We start from the raw sequence: 23765 nt of genomic DNA, 5'->3' as shown, positions 1-23765 counted from the left end.
CATACCACTCCAATCACCCTCCCCCTACTCGCCCCCTTCCCTCTCTTCCCGTTTTCCACGGCAATATCGAAAAATGTGTCCTGTGGCATGGTGCGGTGCCGTGACCAGGATTGCTCCATTTACAGTAGCTGTAATTTGAAAAGTTTCACTTGTTTACTTTAGGGACACTAGCGCGAGTGTGTTGTTTTTGGGCCAAGAAGGAACGTAGAAGGTACGGTTTCTTGAATTGTTTGTGAAAATACTGCCAAGCGGCGTTATGTTAAAAAGGGCTTTACACACACACAAACACACACGGAGAGAGACACGCACGTCTCGTTATCGCATTTCATTATACAAGACGCACCGGATGGGTGGTAAAGATAATATTCGTAAACGGCTCCACCGTGTCGAACTGTTTACTCTTCTTTTTCCTTGTGCTGGAAAACAAAAAGTAAAGACAGCAAAAAAAAATATACGGATAGATTCCACATAGATCGCATAGTGCCGCATATGGTAAAGGTGTCAAACACGCGTAGGCAAAAGTCTTCACACAATGGCTACCGGTAGCTTTCAAGATGATAAGCAGCGCGTATATAGAGGAATCAACACACCCGAACCGAACCTAGGCGGCGAGGATAATCTGCTTTGCAAATGTAAACCGATACCGAACGACCAGCACTAATTACGAAGTTGTTGGCGGTGGAAGTTTTTTTGTTTTTTTCGGGGTACGAAAGCGAATGGCATACCGGCACGATACAATACCCGTCGTGCCTGGCGTACGGGAACGACGTTACGGGACAAATCGGAATCGGACCAACCGAGAGCGGCCATTGCCATGTTGGTTGTTGCGAATGCTTCAACACAGTGTGCAATCGAAATGGCGTTGTAGTGGAAGGGCAAATTGTAATTTCACGCTCGAACAATTAGCATTCTATTTCCACGACTCCACTCTACTGCTGGGGGATGAGAACGAATCGAGGATGGTACGGTCCGTGGTACATAACCACAAAAACGGACCGTCGGAATCGATACGGTTGTGGTTGTGGCTCTCAAAGCTCTTGCAATAGATTCCACGTTTTGTCCTATCGTTACGCACACGAAATAGGCTGGGTTTCTGGTGACATTTGGTGTCCGGCAGAGATAATTGTTGCACGCCCTTAAACTCCCCGCTTTGGTTCGCTTACTGTCACGGACATGGCGGAAAAAAATAACATGTTCCACCATGTTCGGAAACATGAAGCGACGACACTTTGATAGTATTCCGAGTTGTATCCTCTTTATACTGGATGTACACATTGAAACATTTATAATTAAAATAAAAGCTCATAAAGCTTCTCCATCGACAATGGAAGGTACTATCAACATTCAAGACCGAGGGACCCCATGATTCCCCACCCGCCGGAACTAGGTGGAAGATTATCTCGCTGTGGTGTGTGAACGATGAATTCAATGAGGAAATTTGCATTCCCAGTTACTCATTACATTTAATAGAGTTAGTGCGAAAGGACTGCGTAATGTTCCCCCTTTCGGCACGCCGATGTTACTTATTAATATTCATTTCAAGTCACTAATACTATTGCTCTCAATTTGACAAAATGTGTCCGCCGTTAAGTCAACACCTCCAACCGTGAACATTCGTCATGTACGTACGCGATGGCGAATTATTATCAGATGCGAGAAGAGAGAGCTTTCAACACAATTCACAATCTGACATACGTATCAGAATAATAAATTGAAATGTGAATCTTCATGTTATGATTATAAATGTGTCAGCCCAATATGCTAATATATTTTTTTTCATTCTCCAATTCTTTCTCAACAGTGCTGCTGGAACTATTAGACGCCGTAACTCCAAGAATTCAAGCGAGGAATTAAATTGAAGATGCCTAAGAATGAACCTGATGCAAATGTTTAACGGTGATGAATGAAGCGAAGCTAGTGACAATATTATTTGCCCAATTTCTTGAGTATCTAAGACATTAAATTATGATGTTATATTGTGATGATGTATGCGTAAGAAATGAAAACATCATCATCACAGGGTGGATATTGTCTAGGGTGTGGTAATTTTTGAGACTTTTAGCATGATTGTATCGAAACCCAATCATTCGCTATCGTTACGGAAGTCCTGATCACGGAAGGTGTGGCAAATCGATGAACTATTTTTAACGTCTAAGTCTTCTACTAGTTAGTTTCTCAATAAATGAATTTCTTGTAGTCTGTTCGAAGGTCGATTAAATTACAATCAAAATCTTCAAAATCTTCCTTCTCTTCTGGGTTTGAAAGACCCAATTCAACCAATTGTTATTGTAAACAGATAAATTAAGTAGAGAGTACAGTTTTAGTGTAATGTAGAGAGGGAGAGAGAGAGTTCCCGTTGTACGAAAAGGGAAGGTTCCGCGTGTGTGCCGGGTGTGTTATGAGTGTGTTGTTAAATTATCCATTAGATAAAGTGATTGAGCGGCTAGCTTCTTTTTATACAAGTTTAGTTTTACTCTTTCATCACCCGTTTGTTTCCTTGTCCCTTTCCCGCTACAGTGTAATGCGTGCGTCCTTTTTTTTCGTTCACGACTGGGTGGAGTTTCCTTTAATACGTCGCCCCAGAATCGAAACGACGGCGGCGGCATGTGACCAGTGTTTGCAGTGTTCCGGCAACGTTTGATAGGAGATTGATTAAATGGTGCATTAGCATAATACCTTTCGGTGTAAGTGTGCCTGCAAGAGTGTGTGTGTGCGTGTGTTTGTGAGAGTGTTTCCGTGGTGTAGTGTGTCACAACGTGCAACCAAAAAAGGAAAGCTCCCTTTCAACCAAGGGCCAGCTAGGAAGGGCGCATTGCGAGTGATAATGTCAGGGTTAGATTTAATGGTTGAAAGTGTGAAGCAAAACACCGAAGAAAGGTGCGAAAAGTTTGCGACGGAAAGAGAAGAATTAATGTGTGTGTTGCAGTGAGACGTGAGACGAAATCGAAGACAAAAAAACGGAGATAAAATTAAGTAAGTATTTTGTATTTTTTTTATTAACATTTATTTGTATATTTCACATTTATTGCTATAGCCACAACGATTGGAACATTTGTTAAGCAAACGTGATTACATTTTAAAAATAAATGAGATCAAAACGGCCGTTAAACGAGGATGTTGCTGATTGCATTATTTAACGTTTAATCGATGCTGGTGACAGTGGCCACACAAAGCCACAGATGGCTCATCCAATAATCATCGCTGAAAACCTGATAGCCATTGATCGCAATTGCAGCATGACAAGATTACTGATGAAATCTGGTGTTCGAAAATGGATTGCAAGTGGTTTATCCGACAATTATTTAATGATGTTGCGTATTGACGAACATTGTAAAGTTTCATCATCCATCCACAAGGGTTAATTGCAGATTGGAAAATTTTTGTAGATTTATATAATTTATTTTTTTTGTGAAAATAAAATATTCCTATTAACTCTGATGGTAACATAAAGCAAAATATCGCCAAAAACCCAATCTACATTTTTCCGTATGGATTATGCTTGATGCACATTTTTATTTTCCGTCTATAGTTACCATTACGCTTTTAAATTAGATAGACCTCCCATTTTTATGCCCTACAATGTATACATGTCGTCGGTTATAGTTTCGTTCCGGCTAGTTCCAGTTACTAGGTCATAAAGCTGGTCGTATCGCTGCTGCCAGAACGAAACGGGGTTTGGAAAACCCCAAAAAAGAAACCATAACCATTGCCATACCCAACCAATACCGACTATAGCCCGGCGTTGGGTGACCACAAAAATGGTCCCATTGGGAGGCAAAGTGATAATACCTCTCCTAGTGTCTTTTCTGTGCGTGTGTGTGTGTTCGCGAGCATGACTGTGTGCTGTAAAGGGTATGAACTTTAGCTTCCTTCTCGACCTGGTAGCACAAGATCCTTTATGCCATTTCCCTCCCCAAACCATTCTACCCCTTTTTGCTTGGGGGTCGTACGTTTTATTGGCCACGTCAGGAATGGAACAGTCTTGGTGCACAAGAGTTCAACGGAATACTCTTTATTTCGCCTAGCACGAAGAAGATGTCCTCAGCTATTCCGTATCGCAATTGCAAGTGACGACCCTGTACCGAAACCCAGTTGAAGCACTGGGCGCACTCGTACGTACACCTTGGAGATTTTGTTGGAGCGATGCCTTGGCAGCGTTTGCAAATGTTGGGAATGTAACCCTCTCTCTCTCTCTCTTGTTTAACTTCTTCACCATTCGCCTAGATGCGTTTTGGGGCGGTAGATACGCGCCCTTAAGAAACACTTCCACTAGCATGCACGGGACGAACCCAACCGGGAATGATGTACGACATCCGCATTTACTTTCGGAACTTTTGTCCTTTGCCTGTGCGCTCTCGTTGGGAATTCTTGTCAAACTGATGCAACTCCAAGTATATAATCCTTGAGCGTTTGCAATAGTGAATATGGGACACCAACGAACGGGAAAAAAGGGATATCATCTTACCGAGAGTTTCCCACTGTTTTCCTTGCCACGGACGCACTGTTGTGCGGTTTTATTACAAACCGTACCATCTCCGATGGCATTACAACCGCATGAATGCAGATATTGTGTTTCGGAAATGACTCGATACTAGTGGAAAAATAAATCCGTAAAGCAAGCGCCAAACAGTATATTGGTGGGTAAGGGTTGTGAAATACAGTCTAGTGCTGTGTCGGTCTTTTTGGGGAGGATTATTTTCTTGGCACCCTGTTCATGGTACTCAATTTTTTTACGGTGGCAAGCGTTAGACGACTGAATGAAGCTATGACGAGTGATAGCAGTAACATGGACCCTTACTTTTCTTGGCATAGAATGCGATATTTCAGGACGATATTTCATATTCTCCAGTTCCAGTAAAACTATCAATATTACTCCATTCACATGAGTTAGTTTTTTCCCTTGTGAATAGTAATTGATTATATGAATTGTGAAGTTTTTAATAAATTTATAAAACTACTAAATGTGGTCTTGACTCGATAGCCAACTCTGGGTATTAGTGATGGAATGCTACCTACACAGTTAAAATTAGAGATTACTCCGGAGTTTACTTCGGATTCAGCTCCGGAGTCGGCTGCATAGTAATGCGATATCAACTCTGGAGTGTTTTGGAGTTAACTCCGCAGTAATCCGAAGTCAACTGCGGATCACACCGGAGTAAACTCTGGATTCACCTCCAGAGTAATGCGGTATCAACTCTTGAGTACTTCGGAGTCAACTCCGGAGTAATCCGGAGTCAACTCCGGAGTAATCAGGAGTTAACTACGGAGTAATCCGGAGTCAACTGCGGAGTAATCCGGAATCAACTGCGGAGTAATCCGGAGTCAACTTTGAATTACTCCGGAGTAAACTCCGGATTTTTGCCGGAGTTGTATCCGGTTTTTATACGTCGGAGTGTAATCAAGAATCCAATACGGAGTTCCCATCACTAATTCACAATCGAGTTGCTGCGCCTAACAGAATCGATCGTACAAGTAGACGTAGGTCCAGTAGGTTCGGTGACTCCGGTCGATTCCTCAACAAAGCCCCATAGATGCCATAGACGTTCGGATTGAATCTACTGAACCTGTTTGAACTCGGTTCCGAACTCGCTGCATCTTTGCACCTACCTGTAAGAGGATTTGAAAGCGATCTTGTCGTGTGCTGCGACCTACATCACTACCACTAAACCATCGGGGGACCTCACCTAAGTAGCACTTATTTGTTTGTTTGTATGATTCCGTTGCAATGGTGCAGATTAGTGGGAAAATTATGGCAGATCATTGCTTTCCGCTTCAGCGCCGTTTCCGCTCCGGTAACGCTCATAAAAAGCTCATGAAGCGCTTTTCTCACATTCTAAATGGCGTACGGAACAAAACGGCAGCAACAGAAAGAAAAAAAATCATAAATACGAGAAAACTTCTTAATCCGCTCGGGAAATGAAATGCAATGTACTGGTGTATTTAATTCTTGCACCAAAAACCCCTCCAGCCAAGTTTGTGTCTATTATCTACGACTTCGCTGGTGGATTCATGGTGAAATCAGCTAGTTTTAGTTTTGCTGCCCTTCCTTGCTCCTCCCTACCTCCTTGGTTACACTCTTCATCATTAGCTGGAATGAAATAATCTTCACCCAACTGGCCGCGGTTGGCGGCAGTGTGCCATGGGCGCAAGGGTTTTTTGTGTAGAATAAAGAGTTTCCTTTTATTGCTGGCAACGGAGCAGCCGAAATGGAAATGCTAGGGAAAAAAATGATGAAAATGATAAAGAAAATCTACATGGAATGACGAAACGCCACAGTAAATGTAGCAGCCGGAAGAATAAAACTCATCTTCTGCTTGGTTCCGTTGTGATTTTCTCCACTTTTTTTTATTTTTACATCTCTCTTTATGTTTCAATTGTGTTCTTTTTTTTCTCCGTCTCTCTCCGTACCCTTTTCCGCCTTTTGTACGTACATGAACTCAGACACACACCCACCCGGTGGAAGGATGGATGTGAAGAGTTCTTCTCTAAGGGCAAGGCTATGCAGAAAAAGCACCAGAAGATAGATAATTATCTCCTGTTACCGCACAACGCGCTCTGTGCCCTTTGACGCTGTTAGACCACCCTTAATGTCGGCGTAATTTTCACTTTCATGCTGGCTGCCACTTTCGGCCGGAATGAGAATAGACAGCACCACATTCCACCGCACCGGCAGATGGGCACAATTTGAAACATAATCCCCCGTTCCATCGTCTCGTTGGTTTGCCGGTGTTCCCAGCCGCAGGACGAAACAACCCATCCAATTGTACGTTTCTGTCGACTTTCTGAGTCGAGCCGTTTCCCCCCACCCTGTGTTGGTTGGGCTTTGATGGATTTTCAAGAGCTAAAGCCGAGCAGAAAAGCTGGAATCATACCCGTGCATTGCACGCTTCGTAAATTTGCGCCCTTTTTCTTCTCTCTCTCTCTCTCTCTCTCTCGCTCTCGTCTATTTCCGGCACTTGTTCCAGGGAACTTATTTTTTGTGGTTCTTTGAAGATGGATAGTGGAGCAAAAAAAAAAGGGAACTACACACAGGCAAAGCATTTTGTGTCTAATGTTTCCTCCAAGAATTCAACTCTGGTTTGCTGCAGTTCCATTTACGCTACCTAGCGCGTCACTTGTGAAGGAATGAGTTTTTCATCACGCTTCTTGAGTGAGTAAGTCCCAAAAAAACGATGAGTCGTTTCCTGCTTCCTGATTCACTGTGTTGTGCACAATGAAGCAAACCGAGTACCTGAGTTGGACTGTCAATTTGGAATGGTATTATCGTTATTAGGTTGTGAGGAATGTTGGAAAATGTTCGTCTGTAGACGAATTGCTCCAACAGGACAGCGGAACATCCTCAAAAAGCTGGATCTCCACTGGACAACTTGGTGCTTGCAGCTTGGTGGGAAAGGATTTCAGCACCAATTAGCCCCAAAACTTGTATCCGTCCAGTGGACGATGGAGGCGGCGGGTACTCTATCATGGCGAATGTTTTATGCCCGTACCCGTAAGCTGACTTTATCGTCGACACAATTAAAGTTATGGCCGAGCGGGCTTTTGGGTGATTTATGAAATTTGTACCGTGTACGTGTGAAGTTGCTGCCTGGCTCGCGAATGTAGTAGCGCGACCAAGATCCACCAACAATGGCGGGCGTAGAAGATCTCCGCGATATTATGGTTTGCCGACCCGGAGCCCGAGCGAGCATTATTACAAGTGCCACTGAGTTTGGATCCTTTTTTTGGGAAGTGGGATTATCTCCCCAACACAAAACAGGGGGAGAGGCGAAACCTTTACCGTGCCATGGTCGGTGTAAGACGGTACTGGATGATTTCATACATACATTTCGCTTCTCAGGAGGTCACGGAGTGTGAGTGGTTTTTGTCTACCTTTGAGGTTACTGTTGAATATGTGTATGTGTCCTTGCTTTTTGCGTTCCTCCAGCGAACGTTCGCTTGGCATTTCCCAGCTGTGTGATCGGATCGATAGAAACAGGGTGCGGTAATAAATTTCCGAGATTGCAATCGATGAATACCACTAGCTTCACCATGCCTTCCTCTTTCCCTGTTCTACGGCCCGATCCTGTTGGGCTGGGCGCAGTGTATTAAGCGTTCTTATTAATAGCCACACACCATTGAAAGAGGTTTTGCCCTGCATTATCTCCCGCGGCCTTCCCCCACCCCCCCATGTCAGGCAACGCATGCCGGCGTAACGCATCGTAACTACTGGAAGGGTTCAAAGTGAACTAAAAATAACCCGGAACTCATTCGGATCGGAGCTACCATCAGGTCTGTACCGTACAGTTAGTTTTCCAATAATTGAAGCAAGAAGTTTGCACTGAAACATCCTTACGAACCTTCTTCAAGAAATAATAATAATCCTTAAAAAATTATTTGAAGTTTTTAAAGCTTCAAAAGATGGTCTACAACTTCAAAATAACCTAAAGGAATATTGCACGACCACTATTTCTTTGATGGAAAAATCAATGCACACTGACCTAAACACTGCTTCTCGCATAGATTGGTCTTATTTGCAACCTTCAGCATGTGCTGAAGGTCGCTAACCGTAAATCAAAGTGCCTCTCGAAATAGCCTCGGCCTAGGGAACCGGTACAAGGGGCCTTACACAGCTGAGCCGTTTTCGGTAAATTATGTTGCACCGTGAGGGTCTTTCTTTGTGACCTCACCCCTGCGAACCGATTGAAACATTGCATTTTGCCCATGCTATCCCACGTGGCAAACCAGAAAAAAAATCTCCCCAACTCCCCAAAAAACGGCGAAAAACTCGTCACCGATCACCGAGCGCTGTTGGTTGTGGTGAAGCAAAATTGCGTTCGCGGCTCCTTCGTTCGTGGTCGACCGATAGTGTACCGATTTGTGCAGGATATTTTAAGACATTCAGCTGCCGGTCTCTTTCACACGCTCTTTCCAAAAATACACTCAATCAAATGAATCGGCCGCGAGCACCGGGACCCCCAGTGTACGGTTTCTCTGCTCCGTGTTGGCGGCTTTCGGGGCGCGCAAGGTGTTGTTGTTGTTTAGTGCTCTGGGATCAAAAGAGAACGCGCAATGTTTTATGCCGCCCGAATTGCACCCGCCACATCGTGCGTGTCTCGCGGCAGAGGGTTGTTTCGTTACCCCCATATTGGTGGGATTAATGGGAAACGAAGCTACAAAAGATACATGATCAATTACATTATAATAAAAAGATACTCTACACACTTAACCGTAGCGGGAGAAGGTTACACATTCACACTTCTTGGAGTAAGTTTTCATGTTCTATGTTCAACCTATTTCTCGTGCATGAAACTGGTTATGTTTTAAAACGCGTTCTTCAACGTTTTGTTTTGACCTTTCCGTACTGCGCGTCATTCGCGATGGGTTTTGCGCACCCCCGCACACCAACCACATTGCAACTCAGCACGTGCGTAAACAAAAGCATCGAATTGAGTTAAACTCCTCGCCATTACTACGCCAGTTTGGCTATTTATTGTGATCGTGCTTTGTTTATTTTTCCGCCGAGTAACGTGAGCAACTTAAAGAGAATATTATTTACAGTGGAATCGCTTGAAACGGGGAAAAAGCGTTTCGCGTATCCAGATTCATCGAATACGAGCGTGTGGAAGTGGTTGTGATGATTTAAATACTACTTTCGAACGGTACAACCAACACGCTACATGGGATGGGGTTTTTATGCATAAATCTTGTAAAACTGCACGGCATTTCAATGGACTTGCTTCGGCTTTTAAAGTCTTTGAAGTTTGTTAAAAGAAAAAGTTCCAATATGATTGCTCGCTCAATAAAGTACAGTAAAATAAAGTGAAAGAAAGTCTATAAACGATAAGGTATATATATACCTAGTTCAATATAGTTTATTTATAAATAAACAGAAATAAAAACAGCTATTAAAAGGTAGTTTTTATGACGCTAGACGCTTTGAAACATTTCATAAACTTTCATTTAACACCTTTGAGTTTTGCATAAATGGTTCCTTTTTCAGCACTTTTCCACTTTTCATTTTTCCCCCCTTTTCCCATTAGCCATTCGTGCTTATTATCGTGTTGTTTTTATTGTCACTATTGTTATGCACACTGCGTCACAGCATATTGTACGCTTTTATGTATGTTCATTTCCGATATTCCCCGTCAATCCGAGAATGGGAGAAAAAGCCATTCACGTACGTTGGAAAAAAAAACTATTTTGAACTCACCTTACCAACGCGCTAACCAGTTTCGAGATGTGTAAAATTGTTATTTTCTTTTACCCCCCGCATGGTTGGTGCACTTTATAGTGAAATGTATTTTGTCCCCCCATTTTGAGGTTTCAGGCATTTTTCAATCCCACATGCATCCCACGGCATGCAACGAAACCGAACCGAAAGCTTACCCGGTCGCCATTTGCAAGGTTTTTTTTTCCACCAGGTGAGTCTGTGTGCATTTTCTCACCTTTCAGCGTACAGTCGGCAAATGGTTCCATGTCATAAATGTTGATATTTATGCATCGAGGCGGAAAAATTATGGCCGGTTTTTTTTAAATATATTTTCCTTCGTTCCATCCAAACAAAGGGAAATGCAAGCACACCAAGTCCGGTTCCATCGTACCGGTGTGGTTTTGCTTAAGTCGTGGCTGTCCTTTCACTGGCAAAACCGGAAGAGGTTCAACGATGAAATGATATGCATGGAAGAATTAAATTTTTGCTTTTTTTCTTTTTTTCCACACGTATGCTGAACACGTATTCGTTCTGCACAATAAGGGAAGATTTTTTTTGTGTGCAATAGTTTGGTTCAAAAATTGAAACCAAATTCAATTAAAATTTTATAGATTTTATAGTAGCATGAGATGCTTTTTACTGCAACCAAAAAACCTTATAATATTTTAATATTATCTAAAAAGCTGTATTTTAATGCTCACATCATCGTTACCATTTTTTCCAATATCAATTTTAAGAAGAAAAAAAATGCATTCCATTTTAATATTTGTGTGGTTTCAATTTGGTTGCATGAAAACGCTAAACAAAACAAAAAAAAACCCCTTTCAATAAAACTGTAACCAGCTGGATGCGTACGTCGAACAAAACTATCAACTAATGGCAGCCAGTGGCCAGACTACATTCAATGAACTGTTGAAAATTACGATTGCCCTCATTTGCCTTTATAGTTGCACGTTCCATTGCGCCTTTGCTCGGTCATTTTATTGGTGCAAAACGAAAATAATCGTAACGCTAAGTGCAGCAGTGACTTCGCGCGATGGTGATGGCCCTGTTATCCACCATTTTTCCCGGTGGCAAAAATGGATTCTGACGCTTACACAGCGTTCCATTTTGTGCATTCCAAAACAAAAAAAAAACAATGCCACTCCGGGCGAATATACGCCGGTGTAAGCAGAAACTAAATTAAGAGGAAGCAACATAATAAAAAAAACAACATACACACACACACACACAAAGAAGGAAGGAAGAAACATAAAAGCACATACATGGAAACTGCATTGCAAAAACCGTCCAGCTAAAGTGCAGTAGCTCGTACATTGACGTATCGAGCCAGTGTGGAGGGAAATGGAGGTGCAGAAGAAGAAGAGAAGAAAGAAATCATAAGAAACGTTCTTCTACTTGCCAATGGCTTGATGGTTAAACAACCGCGCTAATAAAGGCGAAACTAGGACAGCGAAAAACTGCAGCCGGAAACGAATGAAACATTGGTGACATTTTGTATAAAGCTGCAAGGGTATGTGGACGTGTGTGGAAATTGAAAGCGAATTTTCTAGCAAGCAACAACACAAAGGAAAAAACCCCCATCGTCCCGATCATGCAATGGTGCATCGAAGCGTGTGTGTGTTTACCCCTTAAGTGAGTTGAACTCAGGGAAAATGATGCTTTCATTGTAGCAGAAGGAAATTTATTTTTCACTCCACACACACACACACTACCACGTCAGCATGTTTGTCGCAAACGCACAGGGATGTTATGGAGGTGACCTAAGCATTACAGTTGTAATTTTCCATTCCCACCTACACTACTACGCCATCCTCCATCGTGGAAATGCGTTTCCATTTTCACCACTTTTTATACCAATTCGTTCCCTTTCTGTTCTGAGTTGTTCTATCGTGCAGCGAGCGGGACAATTTTGGTACGCTCATATCAAACCCAACAAACCGTTAAGATCATTTGAATGGCATTTAAGAACTGGCGAAAGTTAGATGACTTTCGCGCTGAAAAGTTTACTGGCACATACTGGAGTGGAATTGTGTGTTGTTTGTTTCATTTGCCTCACGCTTTATGATTACCACATGGAGCGCATTGCAAAACGGTGTACCGTCTGTGTGCGCTTCGATGGAGGCGCCTGGTACGATGTAGACGCCTGATACGATGGAGACGCCTGGTGTTTCAGTACAAAAAATTAAAACACTTACGATTATTGAAGAATTATTTCGTGCTTGAAAATTATTCCATGCACAAACAAAATGCACTGCAAAACTGCAAACTGTGAGGTAAGCACGGAATGTTTTAAAAATAGAAAGCAATCATGAAGAAACTCATTTCTTAAATTACTTTTGCTTACCAAAACTTCATTCTTGATAGGTTTTTGTAATTGAAAGCTTTAAACCATTACACCCATATCTAATTACATCTACGAATGAGTGACATTTATCAAGCGGGGATGGGTGAAAGTAATTTCACAACTCACTCCCTTTATGCTTCTCCCATTTCTCCCTTCTTTTTCGAAAACGCACGTATCGAAGAGCTTACAGTTATAGCGCACCTAATAAACACATTCATTACGTTACGGGAAGGTACCGTACGCGCGACCATAAATGTCAGAAAGGGCTTCAAATGATACACCGTACACCCTGGGTCTCCCACTTTCAGTTTTTTTTCCTCCCCGTGAATGTGAAATTTTTCAAGATTAGTACCGCAGCGCAAGCAATCGGACGAAATTTACCGACCTCATAAAAAACTCATTCTTCCGTCGTCTAACATGTTCCTTCAAAGGGGTGGGAAAAGGCGGAAAAGAAAGGGTGGAAGGAAAGGGTGTATTCGTTCGGCGAAAATGTTGTCCCGCACAAACACAAACCACCCGTGCCTGTGACTTCCCACGCACACATCTAGGGCTGGAAATTTATTCCAGTATTTCCAATCGATTTACCCGAAAAATGTGCAATTAATTTTCTCAACTGAACCATACGCTATGACAGCGTCCGCACGTAAATCCCGAAGTCATTTATATAAATATTTTCGCCTGTTTGAGTTGTTCCATTTGTTGGGCCCCCCCTGTCGGAGTACAAGGATTAGTTGAAGAAACATTTCGACAAGCTATTTCCTGCTAGAGTTTAGTGGAAAGTTAGGAAAAGCAACATCCGATTGTCAAACATGGAGATTGTTTTTTTTTATCGGAGGTTTATGCTTTTTTTATTCCACAAGGCAGCATAACTCATGTTGCTTAAGTTTTTGAAAAATATGCTTCCCCAAAAACGCGTGCCCTCTTTTATTTTGTGCCAGATTGATTATCTTTAAATATTTCACTTCGCCAAAAAGTTCAAACAAGAGATTTTCTTTCGCTTTCCGTGTATGCGTTTTCCCATTTCGAGTAGCGAGATTGTTTAGTTTTTTGTTTCGCCGCACAAAGAAAAACAAAACCCTTTCCTATTCGAATATTCCTCTGTCACACGCGATCGATAGGTGAATGGTGTTGCCTTCTTCAATTCGCAGCCACCCTCACCAAAGGGCAGAAGCAAAAATCTCGTTCGAAAGAAAGAAAAACCGCTCCAAATGTACCGGCCGGGAAAATGTTTTCCTTTTTGCCGCATCGTTTCGCGTTTCCATCGTCACGCGTCATGAGGGTGATCTGTTTTTTTTTGCTTTCTCCCTTTTGCCTGAATTGCCGAAGCTCATATCTTCGCTCGGTCTCTTTGGTTTCACATCCTCTGCTTCGTCCTTTCGTTCTCCCCGATCGCTGATAAAGCTTGGCACGAAAATGGCACAAACAAGCAAATCAATTTCGTGTTCCGCATGTGTTTCACCGAGGCGCCATCAATGGGTGTTGCCCACGATGTGGGTGAATTGTGCGACAGGAACTATACAACCAGTGGTGGATGTGATTTTTGTTTTTTTTTTGCTCTCTTCCCTCACACTAACTATTGCTGTTTTTGATGTTGTCCATTTCCACGTCCCATGTGTGTGTGTGTGGGATGGGAGAGCCAAAGACACCAGTGGCACAGCCGTACACCACATTATTGGCTCCAGCTATTGCCAGTGCCTTCACCATGCTTAAAGTGTTGCGCGTTATCGCTTTCCCTGCAGGCAACCGGTTTCGATTAGTTGTGCTGCGTGCTGCGTACGTTAGCGCTCTTCCAGTCAATCTCAAGTCACTCCAAGCCCACAATCGAACTGATCCTTTACCGAGTTAGTTCGCAAATAACGCTGCCTTTTTAAGACTTGTGGACTGCACCACCGTCCACCGGGGGTTTATGGTTCCGGTTTTGACAACAAGCAGCAACGGTTTGTTCCGCAACGAGCGCCCCAGCTTCCCGTCTTCAGTTTGTTTGTTGCTTGCGCTGCCGTCGGCGGATGCTTTGTTGCCGTCCGGGAGGGAATGTCGCATTCATGCGGCTGGTTTTGCTGTTTGTCGTGCCACACCCTTTGACTGCGCAGAAACGATTCAAGCCGATTGTTGGTGGAAATGGTTCGCGTGAAGAAAAAAACGGCTGCCTCAATCACTTACTTTACTACACGTCTATTTAAGAATAGATACTTTTGCAAGTATTTTTAAATCATATTTTAAACATATATTTTATTAAAAAAATTTTTTCTTCTATTGAGATAAAAAGAATTGGAAAAATTTAAAACTGCGGTAAAAAATAATTTTACGATAGCCATTTTCCGATCCGATTTACGAGCTGCTTTCATCCGGGAGGATTGGAATGAAATGTTCCAACAAAACTGAATCCCATTCAAATAGGACTGGAAAAGCATGAAAATTTCATCCGCTTCCTTATTGCTTCGGGGGGTTTTTTGAACTTTCTCCGACCTCTCCTTCCCTTTCCTTTTGCTCCACAAAACATCCAATCTCTGCCGTCTAGCTGTACAGCAATTGAAACCATTTCCGCAACTGTTTTGTTGGAGAAAATCCCAGCAGCTCAAATATAGAAGATTTGATTGTGTTCGTTGCCACGCTGGGGTTTTTTTTTATCCAAGCCACAGCCGAGCTATTGTTTCCACCAGTTGAAAAGATGAGCGATGGATTGTTTCCCCCATTTCACGGGAGGGGGGGTGGTGGTGTATTTTTTTATTGTTTCCACGAAACAAACAAACATATAAATAAACAAAACAAAAGAAACGCAGTGCAGAAGGGCGTGAGATACGAATGCAAGCAATTGTATTATTACGCCCCAAAACCAAATGTGGCAACCTTGTCTGGAAGGATTGTTATACATCCATTCAGCACCTCGGTTGAGGCCCATTTTTCGTCCCTGTCCCGGTGTAACGCATTAATAGCTCAGAAGGCACTTAAAGAACGATTTTCTCTCTCTTTTTCTCTCTCTCGCGTCGTACGTTTCGACGACAAAAGGAAAGATGAAGTGCGCTTTTTGTTTTTGCTTACTTCACAAACAAAAGCAAAATAATCACGATACAGATTGAGCATAGTTTTGTCTTGCAAACAACAAAACAAAAACAAAAAAACATGTTTCGTCTATTTTGCATTTTCTGTTGTGGTGCAAGATTGTTACCCGATGCCATGACGAGGATGAGTAGTAGTCATCGTCGGTAGTTTGAAAAGAATATGGAACATTCGCGGGGAGAACCAAAACCAAAGAAAAAAAACATGATTGCACCATGCCTAAAAATACGGAAGATAAAAAGCAACCAACCAATGTTGCGAACCCCAACTGACTATCATTAATCTCAAGCACTGCCCGTTGAGCCCTTTTTTCCTTGTCGGTTCTTGATTCACCCGCTAAACGCTTCTTAGCTAATTCTATCGGCAGACCGGAGAGTGCGTCGTACTTCGTTTTTTTCTTTTTTTGCTTGGCAGACAACGGTTTCCGTTTTGCTGTGCGTTTTGATCGGCCCCATGAGTGTGTATCATCAAAAAGTTCGTATTACTATCGGAATGGGGGTGAAAAAAGGAAAATCACGATCTCGTAGTGGGCGAATAAGTGGTGGGTTTTTGTGGAAAGTTGGGAAAGGGGGTGGATGGTTGGGAGTGGGGGAAAATAATCACCTCCATTCACGCGGTATGAAGGAGATTTCCTTTTGCCTTACAACCCGAGCTTCTCGTTCCACCATTTTCCTTTGATGTGTTTTTATTGGTGGTACTTTTTTGCATAAATCTCTCCCCAAACTTCCAAACTCCTTGGGTTCTCAGCACTTCGTTGTTCGGTGCTCTGTTGACCTCTTGGATGCGAAACCGTAACCATAGCATTTCCATATCCTTTCCTCCCCCTATACATCCCCCTCCCTCTTCATATGGTGGCGTACAAGGGGTGGGGCTTTCCGCACATCGATTTTTGGCCTTCCATCGTCCAATGGGCCAGGAACTGTGGTTCTCGGTGAAGGTTGGCTGGTTTTATTAATATTTATGATAATCAACCCACATTCGTCGATCGCGCCACCACGGCGAGTTGGCTCAAAGACTTGGCTTAAATTTTCTTTCAAAACACACACACACACACTTGGAAACACTATATGAATCAGGGCCAGCTGGCGGTTGTCGGTCATAAGTTAGTTTATTCGCTGTCCGCTACAAACGTTCGCTGGTTGCCTTCTGGCGAATCCGCGTACACGGTGACCCAGGCACGACAAAAGGCACGATTGGAACGATTAGACGTGGAAGGTTTATGGGTCATGTTCGGTCTCTGTTTTGTCAACGCGACTCGTTAGTCCGACCGAGGGAAAAAGGTCGAGTTCAAGGCATTCGGACCGCTGCTGAAAATAATCGCCCCCTGAGATGCAGGTGACTTTGGTTTGGTGAACGTTTTATTTTAATTTTCATGCCTGGATTTTTAGTTCCAAGTTAATAAATAGTAATACTTTCCTAGATAGTCTCCAGAATTTTTTGAAAGCTTAATCTACGCTGCATCTCGACAAAGTGAGCAGTAGTTGTTTGTAATTTTCAAAAATTGTTTCAACCCAAAAGTAAGGTTGCCCTAAAGATATAAATATTGTTACGCGAAACACTTGAATACAATTTAAAATGATCCCTTTGCCCATCCAAACAAACCAAACTTCCACTACCTGTCGCACGAGAGAGAGAGAGAGAGAGAGCATCACAAAATGAAAGCAAACGAATAGGAAACATAACACCGGCACATGCAACAAGGGTGGACAGCACTGGCACCAAGGCTCGTAAGTAATCGACCTCGTTAAGGGTTTTCCCGAGGTGCCGGAAAACACAATAAGGGCCCACCTTATTGAACAACAATTTACTGTTTTTTTCCAAACAGTATTATGTTGCTGTTGGCTTTTTTTACTCTTATTCTTTGCCTTAGCTCTTTCTTCTTCTTTAAGTTCAATTTTCGAGCGACTAAAAAACTAAAATGGCATATCGCAAATATCGGTCGGTGGTGGGTGGATTATGCCCGGACAGGCTATTCCCACCGTGCCACCGATGCTGGATGCGATATTTGGCAGAAGGATATCATTGGGCGAAATATCAAACATTCGCCAGAGTTTTTTTTGGTATCGTTTTCCTTTTTTCTGTTACGCCACTGTAACCGGACGAAGGAAAACAATACGATTTGGGAAAGAAAGTTGTGCACAAACGGAGTGAAATTCGAAACAAACACACACACACTTGAAAAGGCCGCCCGGAAGAAGGCTGTAATATGATGGTGTTGTTGTTTAAATGCGTTTACTTTTTATGACTTTCTTCCTCTTCGATGGCTTTGAACTGTCCGATTTGGCGGCCGGGAAGGGGAGGAAAAACTGGTTCCAACTTTAAGCCCACAGTGAACGAAAAATGCTAACAATTTAACGTACCATTAAGCTTTGTGTCCACCGTGTGATGGGCATGTTGCAGGGCAATGATACTATTTTTGGCTAAATTACAATTTTTGTGTACTTCGTTATGGTGGGGTGATTATATGTGGCAGGGTGAAATGGAAACATGTATAAAAGACAAATCTTCCGAAACTTTTACTTTTACTGTAATTTGTATCAACTATCAATTTTATGAATTTAATTTGAAAGTGATTTTAAATGAGAAAAAAAGAAGGAAAATTAGAATTTATATCAACGTTGGTTGGGTGGAATTGATTTGCGTAAACGCCACACGGTAAACAAATTAGCAATCGTAATGCAACTCATCGCCCATTTTTTTGTCATCAATAATGAATCAATACTCATCATCTCGATTGCAATTTTGTCGCATCACTCTTTTGTGTTTTGTGTGTGTTTTTTTGTTTGTTTGCCCATTGAAGCACCCTTCCAAACCACAAAAACTCACACAAAATGGCAGACGGCATAAAAGCGTTGCATAATAGCACTCTCGATCGTACTTGCGTTGAAGTTGAATCGAAATTCATTAATCAAAAATGCAAACCTAATGAATGTTTGCTGTTGGTTGTATGCTGGGTTCAACGGGTCGTGTTTTTTCCCTCATTCCCCTCACTTTCTACAACGTTTTTCTCACTCTCTCTCGCTTACTGCATTTCGTTGTGGTTTAATTATGTTTGCCCAATTATTGAGTGAGATCAGTTCAGATCAGGGGGTTGAAAATCGACAGGAAAATTAAACGCAATTCGTGTTATTGAAGAATCGATGGTTTTTTCCTTTTTTTGATACAAAAAACCACACTGAGCGTTTGTACTTTCGCCACCCACGGCTAGATGGTTGTTGCCTGATTGTAAAATTAATGCAAATTGTCGCCCATCTATCAAAGGATGGGCAGGTGGCTATGGTTGTGACCTTTCTGTATAATAGTATCGATTAAGTTCAATTAAATGTATGTAACTGCTGGCGTTCGTGCAAACGCAATATTGAAGTAATGTAACTTTTTTTTTTGAAAAATACATTAAAAGCCTCAAAATGACTATGAATTCACGACTATGAATTTTGAGGTTTTTCAACGATACGAGAGAAAAACGTGATCTTCGCGCGCCGTTCCGATTGAAACCGTTTATTCCTTTGTTGAGTCAAGCTCATTCCAGACAACACATCCGGGTGGTTTATGTGATAAACGGCGCCGGTCCACACGGCAGGCCGGGGATCAAATCCCATCTGGACCGTCTCCAATTAGTCAAATATTGACTATCCGGCTAAGCGTTAAAAATAAGTCTAGTAAGCCAGAAATGGCCGATGTAGCCTTACAAGTCGTTAAAGTCAACAAGAGATAGAGAGAGAGAGAGAGAGAGAAAGAGAGAGAGAGAACACATCTAACTAACTTACACCTGTTTCCAGCTACGTTCGAATTTCGTGCCATCTGCTTTGAACCGCATACCGTCAGCTTCGAATCGCGTGTCATCACCTTCGAAAACGTGCCACTACTGTTGAATCGTGTGCCACTACGTTCGAATTTGACAGCTCGAGCTGAATGGATCGATTTACCCAAAACATAACAAACACTTTTGGTACATGATTCGCGAACATTGTATTTTTTTAAATCGATTTTCGATAGCTAAACGAATAAATTATGGATTAATTACATTTTGACAACAATTTTCATCAAATGGCTAAAAACTAGACAAATTGTCAACAAACAACAAACATGCATCCAAGTAGCTGTCAAATTCGAACGTAGTGGAACACGATTCAACCGTAATGGCACGCTTTCGAAGGTGATGACACGCGATTCGAAGCAGACGGCATGCGGTTCAAGGCAGATGCCACGATATTCCAACGTAGCTGGAAACAAGTGTATCTAATATAATTCTGTTTAAGTTCATTCTTGAAATATTTCATGAAACATTTCTAATTCCTGTAACCTATAATTAATTGTCAGCAAACGTGTTTGTTCTCAACACAACGTTTATTAAATATGATTTGTTGAGCAGATATTTAGCACAATGACACCAAAATCAACATTTCCCAACGCTCTTCAGCACGAAGAATGAAGTAGAATAATTATTCCGCTAATAAATTCTCTGATTAGTGTTGATTGTTATTGCGACCACCATTATCCCAATTACGTGCACTACATTTATGTTCGATGTGAATTTTATGGTAATAACCGTACCGCACACTGTCCCACCGCGGGTTTTGGTGAAGGAGGCGGGAGAGAGAGAGAGAGAGGAAGTCCCCGGTCCAGAAAGTAGTTTGTATGTGTGTGGGAGAGTATGTACATGAAATAGTGCAATAGGAAGAAAGGTTGGCAACAATGCGAAACTACTGGCCACCAGAACCACCGTTTGGGACTGAAACGAAACGATAAGACCCATTACGCGATGTCATTTTGGTCGTTTTGTTGTTTCTTTTGTGGTTTTTTTTTCTCGTTGGATGCATTCTTGTTTCCTTTTTCTAGCGCGCGTTTAAATTGAGGAAGTCATAAACGAAGATGATGACGTTTCGCGTCGTTTTGGCTTGCGGCCTGGAGCCTTTATGCAAGCGAACCTCTTGCTCTTTGCACGTTTACTAATGCTTTTGCGATAAAAAAATGGGTTTTCTTCTTAAATCTAAAGTCTAGAAGAGAAACTGTAAGCAGCTGTATATATTTTTACAATTTCGATTAAGCTTTTCGTTTGATGTTTTACTATCAATTAAACAAACGTGAAGAGTGCTATTTTGACGATCTTCAACAAAAAAAATCTAACAATAACCCGTGCTCCGTAGTGACGAGAATAAATTGTTTCATATTCGTTTATTTGCGCTTGAAGTAGGTCAATTAAGTTGGGTCGTTCGAGTAATTCCGATTGCACAATCTCGCACATTTATTATCTTCTGGTGAGACATTCTTCATGCAAACATGCAAAAAACAAAATGAACAGAAAAAAAACATTAATTGCAGTTCACCCAAATACCACAATTCTGCTGCTCCTTCCCTGACAGCACAATATGTGCATAACGAAACTGATGACTCTACCGCGAACACGTCCACGGGCATCGGGCGCTCAGATGGGACAGATTCTCTTCTCTGTTATGCTCGATGTAGCATGATGCAAATAATTCTCTGTCAAATTGTCGTCCGTATTATGCGTGCGCGCCGTGGTGAAAGAGCGCTACAGCGTGTGAAATACTGCAGTTGAGGTTCGTTGTTTCTACGCCTTCTATCCTCCTGCTCGTCTGCCGAATCCATTTCAAATTCATAATCATACCACTAGTCCCCCATTTAGCCCACACGATGACGTTCTTTTGAGTTCGCAATTTTCCCAAAAGGAAGAGGACCTGAAGTGTTTGAATTCAATTTCATTCAACGCGAAAACAAAAGTTCACCATTTGCAACCGAATGTCGAATGTGGTTTAAAAGCGACTTGCTTCACTCATTAAAACTCACAAAATGGGGAGGAACACGATCAAAAACACATCGCCATCGCACACAGACGTAGAAATACACCATTTTTGTGAAAACATGTCGTTCTTGGTTTGCTAACAAAAATATATAAAAGGCATTCAGGTTGCCAAAAGTAAAAAATATGGGAACGGCTTGTGGGTCAGTGTTTTGTTTTTTTTTTTATTTTCATTTGCTGCACTAATTTGCGCGAGTACGTTTTTCAATCAAAACTTTCACATCGGGTTTTAACTCACTTTCAGTGATTTTTCTTTTTTTTTTTTTTGTTCAACAAATACACAAAAGTATTTTTACACGCTTGAGCCACGGGCGGCGCTTGTAATCTGTGTCAATTGTTCGCTAAAAATGTTCCATTTGGCCCTCATAATCGATGGTGTTTCACGTTTTTTTTTTGTGTGTTGTGCTTTCAAGATACATACGAATTGGTACAAATGCTGTTACGATAGCAATTCGTTCGTGTTTAGTCAGTTATTGTGTGATTGTTAATTATTCAAACCGTAGGCATGCAGACGGCCAATCCATCTTGGGTCGTTCGTTGTTCGATTTTCTATCCGATATTCAGACCTTGTCGATTATCGGTAAAGTCGGGATAGGTTGAGTAAAAGAAAAAAAATCTTTCTAATCGATACCACATGCTTAAATAATGCTGCTTTCGCTTCATTCTGTTCACCATATAAGAAATGACATTTAAATTCAATTAAGCAAATATATATAAACTCTTTGTGAGCTTTGCCTAACTTTTAAGCTAAATAATTATTTTTTTGTAATCAACTTTAACTCCTTACCTTACATTGGTTCAATTTATTGATGTTATTCTGTTTTGTATTTTTTCTTCCTTCTTCGCACATTTTAGGTAAGTTCGGCATCCACTACACGGTCGTTCGATGTTGCGAACGCAACCCCGTTCCTACTACACTCACAATAAACTTTCATCGTCCTTAGACGTTGGTCCTTGGTCCTGCAAGTGAGGGTAAGCGTGTCCAATACACTTGTAAAGCTCTTCGTTACCTCCTGTTTTCTTTTCTTCACCCTAACACAGCTACTTCAAGTTGAAGTGTTCTTGCTCAACAACGCTGATTGAATGGCGAGAAATTATTCATAGAAATTCGGTCCCGCCGTCCAGGCCGTCTCCATCCTTTTTGGGGCGCAAATCGTTCGAACTTGCAAGCGCCCCAACATCCTTAGTGGAGAGTTATTATGGAAAAGGTTGCAAACACTGCTACTACTACTACTAATACTCCTACCACTATTGAGGTTTTCCCTTCACCTCTTTTTGTTCGTCCCACCTCTTTGTGAGGGACCGTTTCACATTTCGAGTTCCAAAATGGACCCCGTACTGAAATAGCACCATCCCTCGATCTTATTTGCATACTTTTGTGTGAATTTTGCGGCAAAGCAATAGACTGTTTCAGCCTGGTTTCCTTGAGGTTTCCGTATGCTATCGATGATTGCGCCGTACAACGATCCAACTCTGAAAAGGAGAGTTATTAAAAGTGCCTGAGGTATATTGTAGATAAACTTAACCCACACGCACAACTAGTTCTAAATGATACACAAACAAGGCTGGAGGTACCTCCTCAGGAAAGTTCAACCATGATTCAACTCGTTACGATACACTTTAAGTTTGAAAGGAGAATAGAATTCCCGATTGTGCTTAATTCTACTTAAATCCCACTGTTTTGACAGCATGCAGTAAAATAAAGTTCACTGTTTGCATCTTACCCCGGCATTTCTTTGGCTTATAGACGGAGTATTTTTATATTTCACACAAGCTTCGTTTTACTGTGGATACGTGATGGTTGTGTGATCCGCTTTTTTATCGCTTGCCAAACGACCGACCACCATTCGAAGGCATTAGGCTTCCTTGTGTGATGTGTGACGTCCCGCTTGTTAAGCTGGACTTGTTTTACTGCCCTTCCGTTCCAGCGCCAACCGGCTGTTGATTAGGGCAACAGGCTATTGTTGGGTGTGGATGACTGTAGCTCATAAAACTGAGCTCCACACACACACGTGTACACGTATTGCCAAGTGGAAAGTTAACCAACCATGGCCAGAGGAGGTGACCGTCGTCGCAATTGTGACCATTAAAAGAGATGACCGGTAAACGCTTACCTCCCGGTGCTTATGCACGTCCTGCGAATAATCATCTACCGCTTGATATAGCGACGGGGGTTTTTTTGCCATTTCCATTATACATGACCTTATGTTAGTTGCCTTAAGTTACAAGACGGCCAACTATTGCCGTAGCTTAGTCGGTTCAGTAATTGTGTGGACGTCGGAATACAATCGTCTGTATGAAAGATATTTTTCAGATTAATTATTTGTCACATCTATATATGAAGTCGTCGT

The 23765-nt window shown here is 42.0% G+C and overlaps 1 protein-coding gene across 10 annotated transcripts in view; it reads left to right on the top strand.

Moving 5' to 3' along the window:
• The window catches only part of LOC125770632 (potassium voltage-gated channel protein Shab), a 94691-nt gene that overhangs the window by 7567 nt on the left and 63359 nt on the right, over nucleotides 1-23765 (top strand). For 6 of the 10 annotated variants that reach the window (XM_049440491.1, XM_049440497.1, XM_049440495.1 and 3 more), the window contains exon 2: nucleotides 1802-2973. The gene's annotated coding sequence lies outside the window, so the exon portion shown is untranslated. Of the gene's footprint in view, nucleotides 1-1801; nucleotides 2974-22269; nucleotides 22387-23765 lie in introns of all 10 variants that reach the window. The other 4 variants (XM_049440493.1, XM_049440494.1, XM_049440492.1 and 1 more) reach the window with 2 other exon arrangements.

Source organism: Anopheles funestus, chromosome 3RL, assembly GCF_943734845.2.
Source record: "Anopheles funestus chromosome 3RL, idAnoFuneDA-416_04, whole genome shotgun sequence".
Taxonomy (NCBI): Eukaryota; Metazoa; Arthropoda; class Insecta; order Diptera; family Culicidae; genus Anopheles; species Anopheles funestus.
Note: the sequence above shows the minus strand (reverse complement) of the source record. Positions and strands in the feature narration are given on the sequence as shown.